We start from the raw sequence: 16,748 nt of genomic DNA on the forward strand, positions 1-16,748 counted from the left end.
CACAGCTCCAGGGACCCGGGTTCGATTCCGGGTACTGCCTGTGTGGAGTTTGCAAGTTCTCCCTGTGTCTGCGTGGGTTTTCTCCGGGTGCTCCGGTTTCCTCCCACAAGCCAAAAGACTTGCAGGTTGATAGGTAAATTGGCCATTATAAATTGTCACCAGTATAGGTAGGTGGTAGGGAAATATAGGGACAGGTGGGGATGTTTGTTGGGAATATGGGATTAGTGTAGGATTAGTATAAATGGGTAGTTGATGTTCGGCACAGACTCGGTGGGCCGAAGGGCCTGTTTCAGTGCTGGATCTCTAATCTAATTAACCTAACCCCATGCTCGCAAACAGACATTCAAAAACTTATATAAATAAAATACTGCGGATGCTGGAAACTGAAATAAAAACAAAAAATGCTGGAACCACTCAGCAGGTCTGGCAGCATCTGTGGAAAGAGAAGCAGAGTTAACGTTTCGGGTCAGTGACCCTTCTTCAGAAGGGGCAGGACATTACTCAGGAATTCCTCAGGGTAGTGTCCGAGGCCCAACCATCTACAACTGCTTCATCAACGACCTTCCTTCAATCAGAAGGTCAGAAGTGGGGATGTTCGCTGACGATTGCACAATGTTCAGCACCATTTGCAACTCCTCAGATTCTGAAGCAGTCCGTGTAGAAATGCAACAAGACCTGGACAACATCCAGGCTTGGGCTGATAAGTGGCAAGTAATATTTGCGCCACACAAGTGCCCGTCAATGACCATCTCCAACACGAGAGAATCTAACCATCTCACCTTGACATTCAGCAGCGTTACCATCGCTGAATCCCCCACTGTCAACATCCTAGGGGCTATGATTGATCATAAACTGAAGTGGAGTAGCCATATAAATACCGTGGCTACAATAGAAGGTCAGAGGTTAGGAATGCTGCGTGAGTAACTCAGCTCCTGACTTCCCAAACCTATTTACCATCTACAAGGCACACATCAGGAGTGTGATGGAATACTCTCCACTTGCCTGGATGGGTGCAGCTTCAACAACACTCAAGTAGTTCGACACCATCCAGAACAAAGCAGCCAGCTTGATTGACACCCCATCCACAAACATTCACTCACTCCACCACCAGCGCCTGGTAGCAGCAATGTGTACCGACTACAAGACAGACTGCAGCAACGCACCAAGGCTCCTTAGACAGCACCTTCCAAACCCACTACCCACTAGAAGGACAGATAGAAGGCAGCAAATGCATGGGACCACCACGACCTTCAAGTTTCCTTCCAAGTCACACACCTAACTTGAAACTGTACCGCCGTTCCTCCACTGTCGCTGGGTCAAAATCATGGAACTTCCTTCCTAACTGCACTGTGGATGTACCTACCTCACATGGACTGCAGCAGTTCAAGAAGGCAGGTCACCACCACCTTCTCAAGGCCAATTAGGGATGGGAAATAACTGCTGGCCTAGCCAGCGACACCCACATCCCATGGATGAATAAAAAAACTCAGATGATTAGCGATATTTTGAAGTGATTGAATGAACAAATGTGCACCATGGAATCCATTTGTTTCAGCTTTAAATTTGGCACCTTAGTAGTGAGGATTGGCACAAATTGAGTATTATCGCATTGGTGGTCTGTTATACATGAAGCAAGCTATTCAGTTTCATTGAAGGCACTTCTGAAATAAATCGGGCAGGATGCTGATTAGTTGTTGACTATTTTGGGCTGCAGCATTTTTCTTATTGGTTCATGTGTCACAGAACTGCTTTTGTGTCTTCCTCTGTTTAAAACACCATAACATTAAGTCTCTGTCTAAAAAACAGTGTGCATTAAAGACAGAGTGAGAATATTCTTTGAGAAATGTGCTGCAGCAGGCAACAGCAGGAGAGTGGATTGGTCACATGGTGTAGTGTAACTTTTAACTGTGTGCAAAAACCAGCTAAAACCAGTTGGTACTAGGGGGGCACCAGCAAAGCGTGCTTGCCTTGAAGGAAGATAATTTTCTCAGCAGAAAGTCGGCAATGAGCCACAGGGTGTGTTAAATGCCTAAGAAGAAGAAAAAAAGCTTTTGAAGAGGTGTATTGCTGGTGGTAGCAAGAATTCATTTTCTTTACTTGCAATCTAAGAGTCTTTGCTTCAAGATTGACTCTCTTGACTGATTGTATTTTCTGCAATTCACAGTAAAGTTTCGACTGAAATCTACCAATTTTAAAATCCAATTACTAGACCTGTTGTTATCCTCCGTGTTGAAGGAACTGCGTGGTGCCTGCTGCAGCTGAAGTGCTTTTAATGTCTATTAAGTAACGACTGTTCATAGAATCCGCGTGGAGAATTCGAGTGGCATCTGATCGTTGTAATCTGGACATCTCATCGACAAGGAATGTAACACACAATGCCTTATAACCAAGTTTATTTTCTTAAGAAACAGCCAATTTTTGAAAGCACCATTTTAAAAAATCAGTTAGCCATTAGTTTTTGAATGTATGTGTGTGAATGGGGGAGTTAGAATAAATAAGAAGTTATTGGTCTTTAGACATAAATTTAATTTAATAGTGTTATGATTTCGTTTATTAATAAATAGTTAATTTGTTGTTGCCTCAAGATACCTAGTTTGGTCTATTTTTATTCTGGGAGTTAATAAAATGTTTAATTTGGCAGTCATCCAGTTATGTGGGAAAAATGTAATAATATGTTTCGACCTATGGAGTGATGGGACTGAATTGACAGTACATTGCACTTGCTTCGGTCATAACACATGGGATGTGGGTATCGCTGGCTAGGATAGCAATATGAACTCTGATTGGTAGAGGCGTTGTCATGGAGACTGCACCAGTTTATGGTGACTGACAGTTAACTGACAGAGTTCACTTGCCAACCAATTAGCACTCTCTTCTCATAAGGTATAAAGTTTTTGCTTTCCCTTGCATTGGTCTTCTTGTGGTTTGTCCTGATGAGTGAAAGGCTAAAAGCTTTGACAACATGTCTCTAATTTAAGCAATACTCATATTCAAATAAGGTATGAAGATGTTCACTTATTTCTTGGTATCTGCTAAAACGATTAACTGAAGTTTTATTTTGTGGTGTTAAAGGAGTAGATTGACGATTCATCTAATTCAATAAATTAAAATAAAGGCTGTGATAAACTTTTTGCTACTATTTTATTGCAGAAACATAAAATATTCCGCTCACCCATCACCCCTCTGCAAGCTGACCAACATTGGCTTCTGGTCATTTGAGCCCCAGCAGCGAAGTTTTTATCCTTGTTTTAAAATCACTCCATGGCCTCACCTCTCCCTATCTTCAGAACCGCCTTCAGACCCACATCCCTCAGAGTTGTCTGCGCTCATGTAATTCTGTCCTCCTGATCATTGCCAATTTTAATCGCTCCACTTTCGTTGGCTGTGCATTCAGCTGCAAAGATCATAAGCTCTGGAATTCCCGACCTTACACTCTCTGCATCTCTAATGCTTTATTCTTATTTAAGATGCTGTTGAAAACTTTCCTCTTGGAAGAAACACGTGGCCACCTGCCCAAGTATCACCTTAAAGGTTATTCACTTTGATCAGGTTGATTAGCGTGCAGGAGAGACCTGTTCCTGTGAAAATGAGGGATAGAAATGGAAAGATTAGGGAACTATGGATGACAGGTGAAATTGTGAAACGAGCTAAGAGGAAAAAGGAAGCATACATAAGGTCTAGGCGGCTGAAGAAAGACGAAGCTTTGGAAGAATATCGGGAATGTCGGACCAATCTGAAACGAGGAATTAAGAGGGCTAAAAGGGGTCATGAAATATCTTTAGCAAACAGGGTTAAGGAAAATCCCAAAGCCTTTTATTCATATATAAGGAGCAAGAGGGTAACTAGAGAAAGGATTGGCCCACTCAAGGACAAAGGAGGAAAATTATGCGTGGAGTCAGAGAAAATGGGTGAGATTCTAAACGAGTACTTTGCATCGGTATTCACCGAGGAGAGGGACATGACGGATGTTGAGGTTAGGGACAGATGTTTGATTACTCTAGGTCAAGTCGGCATAAGGAGGGAGGAAGTGTTGGGTATTCTAAAAGGCATTAAGGTGGACAAGTCCCCAGGTCCGGATGGGATCTATCCCAGGTTACTGAGGGAAGCGAGAGAGGAAATAGCTGGGGCCTTAACAGATATCTTTGCAGCATCCTTAAACACGGGTGAGGTCCCGGAGGACTGGAGGATTGCTAATGTTTAAGAAGGGTAGCAGGGATATTCCAGGTAATTATAGACCAGTGAGCCTGACGTCAGTGGCAGGGAAGCTGCTGGAGAAGATACTGAGGGATAGGATCTATTCCTATTTGGAAGAAAATGGGCTTATCAGTGATAGGCAACGTGGTTTTGTGCAGGGAAGGTCATGTCTTACCAACTTAATAGAATTCTTTGAGGAAGTGACAACGTTGATTGATGAGGGAAGGGCTGTAGATGTCATATACATGGACTTCAGTAAGGCGTTTGATAAGGTTCCCCATAGTAGGTTGATGGAGAAAGTGAAGTCGCATGGGGTCCAGGGTGTACTAGCTAGATGGATAAAGAACTGGCTTGGCAACAGGAGACAGAGAGTAGCAGTGGAAGGGAGTTTCTCAAAATGGAGACGTGTGACCAGTGGTGTTCCACAGGGATCCGTGCTGGGACCACTGTTGTTTGCGATATACATAAATGATTTGGAGGAAAGTATAGGTGGTCTGATTAGCAAGTTTGCAGACGACACTAAGATTGGTGGAGTAGCAGATAGTGAAGGGGACTGTCAGAGAATACAGCAAAATATAGATAGATTGGAGAGTTGGGCAGAGAAATGGCAGATGGAGGTCAATCCGGGCAAATGCGAGGTGATGCATTTTGGAAGATCCAATTCAAGAGTGAACTATACAATAAATGGAAAAGTCCTGGGGAAAATTAATGTACAGAGAGATTTGGGTGTTCAGGTCCATTGTTCCCTGAAGGTGGCAATGCAGGTCAACAGAGTGGTCAAGAAGGCATACGGCATGTTTTCCTTCATCCGACGGGGTATTGAGTACAAGAGTTGGCAGGTCATATTACAGTTGTATAGGACTTTGGTTCAGCCACATTTGGAATACTGCGTGCAGTTCTGGTCGCCACATTACCAAAAGGATGTAGATGCTTTGGAGAGGGTGCAGAGGAGGTTCACCAGGATGTTGCCTGGTATGGAGGGCACTATCTATGAAGAGAGGTTGAGTAGATTAGGATTATTTTCATTAGAAAGACGGAGGTTGAGGGGGGACCTGATTGAGGTGTACAAAATCATGAGAGGTATAGACAGGGTGGAGAGCAAGAAGCTTTTTCCCAGAGTGGGGGATTCAATTACTGGGGGTCACGAGTTCAAAGTGAGAGGGGAAATGTTTAGGGGGGATATGCGTGGAAAGTTCTTTACGCAGAGGGTGGTGGGTGCCTGGAACGCGTTGCCAGCGGAGGTGCTAGACGTGGGCACGATAGCGTCTTTTAAGATGTATCTGGACAGATACATGAATGGGCAGGAAGCAAAGAGATACAGACCCTTAGAAAATAGGCGACAGGTTTGGATAGAGGATCTGGATCGGCGCAGGCTTGGAGGGCTGAAGGGCCTGTTCCTGTGCTGTAATTTTCTTTGTTCTTTGTTCTTTGTTCTTTGTTAGCTAATACTGAATTGTTAGGAAGATTGGACACTGTGCTTTCACATCTAGATGCCGAACACCAACAAGACCTGACAAGGTCCTCACAGCAATTAAAGGAGTCTGTTGGGACAAACCAGGATGTACAACCTGAACCATACATGATGTAGATGTAGGAGAACCCTCTCCTATAAAACAGCATCCTTATCACTTAGGTCCAGAGAAACAGGCCCAGGTAAAAGTAGAAATCCAATACATGCTGGAAAACCACCTAATTGAACACAGTCAAAGCAGCTGGAGTTCCCCAGTGGTGTTAAACCCGAAACCTGATGGTTCAACTAGATTCTGCATCGACTACAGAAAGGTTAATGCAATAACAAAGGCAGACTCCTACCCAATTCCTCACTTGGAAGATTGTATTGACAGAGTGGGCAGTGCCACGTTTCTTACAAAAATAGATTTGGTGGATGCTTGCTGGACTTGAATAAGAACAATGAGCTGCCGGGTGATCTATATGACAGGGTTTGTCCTCATGGTTCATTGCATCTACGTATGTATGGGCTGCCCAAGACACACAGAAGTGATATCCCTCTGCACCATGTCTTATCTATGAGCGGTTCTGAACATGAATTGGCCAAATGGTTGGGCGAATTGTTACAACCAGTTTTGAGCAAGTTCTCCACATACAAGGCGAAGGATTCCTTCACATTTGCGAAGACCATACAGGACTTGCATATCGATAGCAATGTAATGTACATATGCTAGTCTATTCACCAATTTATTAATGAAGGAAACCATAGATATTTGCGCTGCAGCACTATATCATGGCGATCCAGACCCTCCACCATTGTATTGAACTTATGAACTCGGCAACTTGTGCAGTTGAGTTCAGTTTTAACACCACCATGTAAACCCAAATAGATGTTGTTGCCATGCGATCCCCTCTAGGCTCAGATCTCGCAAACATCTTTGTTGGGTTCCATGACAAATGTGTCTTTAAGGGAATGACACCTAACCTTCTACTTCTAGCATATTTCCGATATGCCGATGATACGTTTGCTATATTTGAATCCGCAGCTGCATGTAATAATTTCCTTAGACATCTTAATGGGCTCCATCCTGCACCCATATTCACCTTTGAAATGGAGAAGTCAAATGAGCTCCTTTCCTTGACGTACTGGTTGAGAAATCTGCCACACCACCCCACTCAACTGATGAATCAGTATTCCTCCATGTTGAACAGCACTTGGAGAAAGCACTGAAAGAAGGCAAGGGTACCGAATGTACTCTGGGTGGGGGACTTTAACGTCCATCACTAAGAGTGGCTCAGTAACATCACTACTGGCCAAGCTGGCTGAGTGCTAAAAGACATAGCTGCTAAACTGTGTCTGCGGCAGGTGGTGAGGGAAGCAACAAGAAGGAAAAAAATACTTTTCTTCGCCCTCACCAATCTGCCTGTCGCAGATGCATCTGTCCATCACAGTACTGTAGGAGTGACATTAGCACAATCCTTGTGGAGACAAAGACCCATCTTACATTGGAAGCAGTACATCGAAGGTTCACTAGATTGTACTTGGGATAAGAGGGTTGTCCTATGGTGAGAGGCTGAGTAAATTGGGAATTTATTCTTTGCAGTTCAGAAGAATGAGAGGTGATTTGTTGAAACTTATGACATTCTGAAAGGGCGTGGCAGGGTAGACACTGTGAAGTTATTTCTGCTTGCTGGGGAATTTAAAACATGGGCACAGTCTCAATTAGGGGACGATCTTTTAGGACTGAGATGAGGAGACATTTAGTCACGCAAGAGGTTGTGAATCTTTGGAATTCTCTACCCCAGGTGGTAGTAGATGCTCCATCGTTGACTATATTTAAGACTGGGATTGGTAGATTTTTGGTCTCTCAGAGGATCAAGGGATATGGGGAGTGCGTGGCACAGTTGAATTGAAACCCAAGATCAGCCATAATCATATTGAATGGCGGGGTAGGTTCGATGGGCCGTGTGGTCCACTCCTGCTGCTATTTCTTAAGTTCTTACATAAATGACTCCATGTACAATATTGCTTTATGACGCTGCTGTCAAGCGCCTTTGACCGTTTTATTCTATTGAAGGCCTTATATAAATGCCAGTTGTTGCTGTTATAACATCAAGGGATTTCACAGACGATTTGAATCAAAAACTTGAGGCGTTGGTGGGATCAAATCATATCTGGGAGTACACACCGGCTGGTAAGGATATTGCAGCAGAGTATATATGAGATGATCGATCCAATCTTGCAGATTTTACACCATTGCCGTAGTTAAATTTAACTCCAATATAAGCACAACATAACAAGCTTCATTATAGACAGCCACGTTGGTTTCTGTTAATAATGCAGTTCCATACACATGCGCTTTCAAACACTGGGTGCGACCAGATATCTGAATCTGGGAGAATTTTCTCTGTCTTGTAAGATCATTAAGGATAATTGCACCATTGAGGTTGACATTAGAAGTGCTATCTGCAGTTTGCTGCGTGCTACTACTCCGTTTAATGCTTTATCTTTCAAACTATGAAATCATCTTCATTCCGCTCTATTTTAATTTGTATATTATGCATTTGATTTTGGCCTGTAAACTATTGGTTTGGTTTAAGAGACTTACCTACTATTTAATGAGCCTTAGAAAATTCTAATGATTCATCAATATTTGCATTATATTTATATTTTTGAAAATCTTGCAGGTGGAAAGCTGTCTGAGTCCCAAGCCGGTAAATTATTACATACATTATCTATTGATGTTTGGTGCACGTTTTCTAATAATCAATATTCAGAAGATCTTAGCTTTTGATTGAGAGAACAATTCTACTATCGGATTTTATTGAAAAGGCTGTTTTTTTTACAATACAAAATATTAACAGAAAGCCAACATAATTTATTTCTTACTGTTGATTTACCGGTTTCCAGAAAAAAAAGCATATAGCGACCTATAAATAACTTAAAAACATTGGGAGACCTATGTTATATTTCACATTGATGGATGTATTTTTAAAATCACAGCAAGATTAAAATGATCTGTTCAATATTTTATGTAGGGAAAATATACGATCCTTACATTTTAATATAAATGAATATTTGTAAAGTACAATACCATATTTCAAGCAATGCCTAGCTATCTCCAAAGGTGGATAAGCTTGTCGGAGAATTGAATGGAGAGGTATTTTCCTGTTGGGTAAATGAACAATGTTGACATTTTCATTTTTAAAGAGGGCACTTTCTCTGAACATTCATTGAATTTAACCAGATTAAACCACCAAAAAGAACCAACTATTTCCGTTGATTTTGTAGTTGACGTGATTAGCAGTGAAATAGATGTCGAGGTAAATCTGGCGAAACATAGAGCGACTAATTTTAACTTTGTAACGCGAGGGCAGATTAGGTGCTATCGATGTAACTGCCCATTATTCGCCACACCGATTTCTCCCTCCATTTGGGTGAATTTGGGTTTTATGCGTTATCTGAATTGACTTAAATGTAAAGCAAATCTGATGTGGTATTTGCCACCAAATCGGTATCACCTATTTTACGCAATGAACCAAACTTAAACGGACTACCATTGAATGAAGATTCAGAAATAAAAAGCGATCCAGCTGGGAGCAGATATAACTCATGGTAATGCTAGAGATCTGGTTTTCAACACAGGAATGAGTACAACTGTTATTCACACAGCTGCAAATTTGAACACAATTCACTTCAATTAAGATAGGAATTTATCTTGTGTGGTAGCGCCCCAAGGCAGTATCACGTTGGCTGTCTGTTGTAAGGCTTTCGGGTATTTAGCTCCAGTGAAGTCAATAAGAGGGCTTGTCAGGTGGAGAGGCAATAAAATACCACCCGTTCTCCGTCTCCACCCTTCTCCAGTTACACACCCAGAATGTGGCGTAATGGATCATGGATTCAGACAGGTCATCCGCAACAGTAGTATCACTTAAAGATCGCTTGCGGGCAGGAATTGCAATTTTAAGGATAAAGAAAAGCATTTATTAACAATTTTATTTTCGGGAAAATGTGAGTTAAGTGGCACAGCTTCCTCTAATATGCGATACTCGCTGTTTTAAAGGTAAGTGACAGAAAACAAAGGCATGGCAATCGAAAGTCGTATTGAATTGGTCGAATTTTGGAATTTGGAATGTGAGAGGCAGTAGACAGAATTTAGTGGTTCCTGGTACTGGGACAAAAAGGCCCTTGGAATCCCACCTGAGCCATTCGGAGACCACCATCTCTATTTAATGGGCCTGGGCAATTAACCACCCATTTCTGGGATCTCCCTTCCTTTCAAGACAGGGATGGCACCTATAAGAGCTGCCAGCCAATTAAGGAGACTGTAGCTCAGCAGTGTTGGCAACACCACTAGGAGCAGTGGCCACTGCCAGTACTACAGGAGGCCTTCGAACCAGGGACACTACTGGCGACCTTGAACAAACATAAGTGAGGCTGGATTGCCAGAGTCAGTCCGGCAGTCCCCAGTGATGAGGTAGGAGAGGGCGGGCATTGAGTTCAGAGGTAAGGGGTTCAGGAAGGTGGGCTGTTTTCTGTCTGGGGTCGTCTGTGGGCTAGATTGCCCCTGGAGGAGAGCTCCACAAGCCTGCAGGATGGCTACCTCATTGTACTGGGCAACCGCTCCGCGTGGTAGTGCTCTCCACCGCAGGCTTAATTGTAGAAGTGGGCGGAAGAGGCTCTTAGGTGGCTGACAATAGTTGTCTTAAGGGTCTCAAATGGTCTCTGAGTGGGAAGGCCATCGTGGGCCTATCCTGCCCCTGACCGAAGTGTGGTGCGATGATACCTCCGCCCCTCGCCTCTCGGTGGAGTTCTATGGGCCCCCCACCTCCCATCACGTATCCGGGGGCCCCATTAAATCCATCCCGTTGTCAGCAGTATAAAGTGGGAAAAGAGCAACGCTGAGGTGATCCATTGGCAGAGAGTTGCCATTGAAGAAGCGGAGATGTGAGACTGGTGCTGCAGAAGATGTTGGGGGTGGCAGGGGAACTCTGCTTAACGTTATGCCAACATAAGCTGTCAAGGCAGCTGGGCAGCAGAGCTGAGTGGATTAGCGGCCGCACCCAGACATGCATCAAGTCAGACGTCCGCTGGTTCACTAAGGAGGAAGAGCAACAGATTCAGCCACAGGGAATGTTGGTGGGAACTCTTTAAATGGGCTGCTCTGAATCAACCTCCCGCTTTTTCAAACTGCCGAAATTGGACGGCAAATGTGGAGGCAGCATGCTAATTGATCGTCGAATGGGCAATTGATCCAGAAGTTGTGCTGAGCACTGGACCGGTTTACGGACTCGGAAATGTTCCACCTTTCCAAAATTTTCGATGTTCGAAACATTTTTGCACCCAATGCTGTCATTTTCCGATGGGTGGTTTGCGTTAAAATTGCCCGCATGATATTCCTTGGCACTGACCTATGTGGATGAAATATCCAATGATATAATTTCAAAAGGATTTAGCATGTTCTTTTGTATCTTTACGGGCATTTCTTATCCAACGATGTCCTAAGCATTGATTTGTCCATCGAATTTGGTTTGGCAATTTGCATTTCAATTTCATGGCCAAGGCAGGAGTATATATTCGGAGATGCAATGCCCCTAAATCGTGAAGATGCATCCATAACAATAAGATGTTAGGACTGTCAATTGTTAAGGGTGCGCTATAACTCTTTGCAGGGCCTATCACAATATGTTGAATCATCTTCAATGTTACAGTGTAATGCAGTATATGAAAGCAAAACATTTGCCTGGTTAATGTGATGCAATAAATTAATGTATTTGTATAACTTAACAGTTTGGTATCGTAGATGGCCGAATTATTTCTTAAAATGTCACATTTATATGTCGCTCTATATTTAACATAACTGAAAATGCTTAATATAAATTTGTATCCAGAAAAGAAAAAATTGGAAGCAATTCTTAAGGATGTCGGTAAGTGCGTACGATGGAATCTCTTTATTTTATTTGTTTCTCTGTATTAACTTTCAGGCATAAGTAATTCCTGACCGTGGAAGCAATTTGCTATATAAGTTAATACATACAGCGATAAATGAAATGAAACACTCAACAATGTCTTAGTCGAAAGCCAACGTTCAGAAAAAAAATCCCGATTTGTCTGTGGTTAAAGAAAAACGGTCATTATATCGAGTTTACTCAGCAACCCACTCAAACGTTGAAGTATATTTTTCGAATAATCTACCTTCTGAGGCAAGAATTTAACGATACTAAATGAGGAACTACACTTTCGATTTTCTGATTGAACTTGCCAACTTATATCTAACTAAGCAAAACATTCGCTTTCCAAAAATATCTTATGCTGCCTTTTTTTATTCATGGAATGTGGGTGTCACTGACAAGGCCAGCTTTTGTTGCCTTACTCAAATTGTACTTGACAACTGAATGGTTTTCTAGGCCATTTCAGAGGGCAGTTAAGAGTCAACAACTTTGCTGTGTTTCTAGAGTCACATGTAGGGCAGACAGATAAGGACGTCAAATTTCCATCCCTTAAGAACATTCGTGAACCAGATGGGTTTTTGTAACAATCAATGATAGTTTCATAGCACCATTAGTGAGACGAGCTTTCAATCCCAGATTTCATTAATTAATTGAATTTAAATTTCACCAGCTGCCATGATGGGATTTGAACCCATGCCCCCTCCTGGTATTAGTCTGGGCCACAGGATTACTAGTTTAGTGACATTGCCAATACACCCCCATCTCCCCTTATCACATTCTTATCCTAAAAACATACACTGCCATTCCCATTTCCATTTTCCCAATGTCTACTTTGTCTAACCTAATTAGCATTTTGTTCGATTCCTTTCTCCCTGACGTATTTATATAATTTACCCTTAATTGAATCTGTGCTGTTCGCCTCAACGACTCGATATGATAAGAATGTTCACATTCTAACCAATTCCTGGCTACATAATTTTTTCATGCGTTCCATATTTAAATTGTTAGTCAGTATTTAATGTTTATAACACCTCGTTCGAGCACCCTAACGACTGAAAACCTCGGCTCTATGTCTAGCTTATCAACCACCTTCATAACTTTAAAGGCCTTCAGTACAGAATCCCACAATCTTCTATTTTCTAGAAAACCACAACCTGTCCAATCTTTCTTGATGGTTGTAAGCTCTCACTTCTGTTAAGAATTTTGTGAATCTTCATTTCACTTTCTAAAGTGTCTCTATATCATTTTAGTTAGCTTGAATAATACTCGGAGCATTTATGTTTTCACAAGTATTTGTGAATTTAGAGAATTGATACTCATTCTTGTGCTTTTACTCTCACAGAGGAGTTGTTAAGAATAAAAGATCAAGGTGAAAGAAGCTGTATTTTTACATATTTTGAATTCCGCCAATATATGGATGAATCAAATTATCTTTTCTCCTACAGAATCAAGAGACAAAGCTAACATTGTTTAAAACGGCAACAAGCATTGACCAATTTTAATTTGAAATTTTAAACGGCAAAGTAATCTATTCAGGGCTTCTGGCAATTGACCAGTGCAAACCAGTGCAGTCAGTATTTACAGTAGAGAAAGAAAATGTTGTTGAGGAGAATACTGAGATTCAGGCTACTAGGCTAGATGGGATTGAGGTTCACAAGGAGGAGGTGTTATCAATTTTGGAAAGTGTGAAAATAGATAAGTCCCCTGGGCCAGATGGGATTTATCCTAGGATTCTCTGGGAAGCTAGGGAGGAGATTGCAGAGCCTTTGTCCTTGATCTTTATGTCGTCATTGTCGACAGGAATAGTGCCGGAAGACTGGAGGATAGCAAATGTTGTCCCCTTGTTCAAGAAGGGGAGTCGAGACAGCCCTGGTAATTATAGACCTGTGAGCCCTACTTCGGTTGTGGGTAAAATGTTGGAAAAGGTTATAAGAGATAGGATTTATAATAATCTTGAAAAGAATAAGTTCATTAGAGATAGTCAGCACGGTTTTGTGAAGGGTAGGTCGTGCCTCACAAACCTTATTGAGTTTTTCGAGAAGGTGACCAAACAGGTGGATGAGGCTAAAGCAGTGGATGTGGTGTATATGGATTTCAGTAAGGCGTTTGATAAGGTTCCCCACGGTAGGCTATTGCAGAAAATACGGAAGTATGGGGTTGAAGGTGATTTAGAGCTTTGGATCAGAAATTGGCTAGCTGAAAGAAGTGGTGGTTGATGGCAAATGTTCATCCTGGAGTTTAGTTACTAGTGGTGTACCGCAAGGATCTGTTTTGGGGCCATTGCTGTTTGTCATTTTTATAAATGACCTGGAAGAGGGTGTAGAAGGGTGGGTTAGTAAATTTGCAGATGACACGAAGGTCGGTGGAGTTGTGGATAGTGCCGAAGGATGTTGTAGGGTACAGAGGGACATAGATAGGCTGCAGAGCTGGGCTGAGAGATGGCAAATGGAGTTTAATGCGGAAAAGTGTGAGGTGATTCACTTTGGAAGGAGTAACAGGGATGCAGAGTACTGGGCTAATGGGAAGATTCTTGGTAGTGTAGATGAACAGAGAGATCTTGGTGTCCAGGTACATAAATCCCTGAAAGTTGCTACCCAGGTTAATAGGGCTGTTAAGAAGGCATATGGTGTGTTAGCTTTTATTAGTAGGGGATCGAGTTTCGGAGCCACGAGGTCATGCTGCAGCTGTACAAAACTCTGGTGAGACCGCACCTGGAGTATTGCGTGCAGTTCTGGTCACCGCATTATGGGAAGGATGTGGAAGCTATGGAAAGGGTGCAGAGGAGATTTACTAGGATGTTGCCTGGTATGGAGGGAAGGTCTTACGAGGAAAGGCTGAGGGACTTGAGGTTGCTTTCGTTGGAGAGATGGAGGAGGAGAGGTGACGTAATAGAGACATATAAGATAATCAGAGGGTTAGATAGGGTGGATAGTGAGCGTCTTTTTCCTCGGATGGTGATGGCAAACACGAGGGGACATAGCTTCAAGTTGAGGGGTGATAGATATAGGACAGATGTGAGAGGTAGTTTCTTTACTCAGAGAGTAGTAAGGGCGTGGAACGCCCTGCCTGCAGCAGTAGTAGATTCGCCAACTTTAAGGGCATTTAAGTGGTCATTGGATAGACATATGGATGAAAATGGAATAGTGTAGGTCAGATGGTTTCACAGGTCGGTGCAACATCGAGGGCCGAAGGGCCTGTACTGCGCTGTAATGTTCTAATTCTAATTCTAATTCAAACGGAATTTCCACCGAATATACGCTGGGTGATGGAAAGAAATTATAGGCCTGTGTACATTCCCCAGAAAGATTAATTAGTTTGTGAACTTTGAATATTTTTCCAAATTAGTTTGTGAACTTGGAATATTTTTCCATATTGTAGCTGGGTTGTGCTTCTGAAACATCTTACCGTCATCTGATCATCTGAAATACATCTGGAAGTTTCATTTGGAGTCTTTATGCACTAAAGGACAACAGAAGCTTCACTAATTTCAACAAGTGACCTTGTCGGTTTTGACACTGAAGGCACATTTTCCTTTGCATTGAGAGGGTAACCTCATAGCTGACAAACTAGTTGCGTGGCTGCTCACTGGGAATGAAATAAGTGAAAACACAGAAAGCAGCTGTCCATTTGAAGTTTACTTTGGGCTGCTAATTCGTTAACTGTAATTACCGTTAAGGAGATAGTTCAATTTTCAATGTCTTAAATGTATTTTTCAACGGGTGTCAACTTTATCCACAGAAATTAAACAGCTCACGAAGAAAGGTAGTAAATGATAAATTATATACTAAACTCTTTTTGAAAAAAGCTCAACACTCTGCTCTCATCCAAGTTTGTGAATGTTAGATGAAATCTTATGGTGACGCCATCCAGGAAAATAACTCTTCTGGTGTTGTGCAAAACGAGCCAACTCCGGCTGATTGCATAGTGGGCGAGCGATTGGTTATCATTTGTTTTACTCTATCCATAGGTTTCTTTAACCGTGAGAATTTAGACCTGTATTACAAAGAAAATCAAAGCATAAGATTTGGGTATGAAATGAAGTGGCTTAGTCATGGAATCATAGAATGGTTGCAACGCAGGAGGGGCTCATTTGACCCATCGTGCCCATCTGAGTCTCTGCCAAATCAACTCAGCTATTCCCACTACCCCACCCTTTCCCCGTAGCCCTGCAAATCTTTTTTTTTCAGACAGTTATCCAGTTCCCTTTTGAAGTCCACTGTTGAACTTGCCTTCACCACAAGCTCACGCAGTGCGCTCCAGGTCCCAACCACTCACTGTGCAAAAGCATTTTTCCTTTATGTCGCCTCTGGTTCTTTTGTCAATCACTTTCAATTGGTGTCCTCTGGTTCTCAACCCTTGCACCAATGGGAACAGTTTCTCCCTATCGGCTTTGTCCAGACCCCTCATGATTTTGAACACCTGTATCAAATCTCGTTATCTTCGATTCTGGAAGGAGAGCAGCACCAGCGTCTCCAATCGATCCACGTAACTGAAATCTCTGATCCCTGGAACCATTGTCATAAATCCTTTCTGCATCATCGCCAACGACTTCAGGTCCTTCCAAACACGTGCTGCCCAGTATTGGAGACGATAATTCAGTTGAGGCTGAACCTGCGTTATATAAAGGTTCACTTTAATTTCTTGCTTTTTATACAGCTCAGGATCCCGGATGCCTTATTACCCGCTTTGTCGGCCTGCTCTACAACCTTCAACTACTTGTAAACATATACCGACATATCCCTCTGCTTTTACACACGCTTCAGAATTGTATTCTTATTTTAATGTTGTCTTTCCTCATTTTTCTCACCAAGATATGTCACTGTGAACTTCTCTGCATTAAGTTTTATCTGCCACATTTCTGCCTATTCTACCAAAATATCTCTGTCCTTTTGAAGTCTATTATTATACTCATCATAGTACACAATGCGTCCAAGTTTTGTGCCATCTGTAAACTTTGAAATTGTGCTCTCTACACCCAAGTCTGGAGTCATAGAGATATACAGCGCAGAACCAGGCCCTTCGGCCCACCGTGTCTGTGCTGGCCATCAAGCACCTATCTCGTCTAAACCCATTTTCCAGTGCTTGGCCCTTAGCCTCGCCAGCTATGGCGTTTCAAGTGCTTATCTAAATATTTTTTAAATGTTGTGAGGGTT

This window comes from Heterodontus francisci, chromosome 29 (assembly GCF_036365525.1).
Source record: "Heterodontus francisci isolate sHetFra1 chromosome 29, sHetFra1.hap1, whole genome shotgun sequence".
Taxonomy (NCBI): domain Eukaryota; kingdom Metazoa; phylum Chordata; class Chondrichthyes; order Heterodontiformes; family Heterodontidae; genus Heterodontus; species Heterodontus francisci.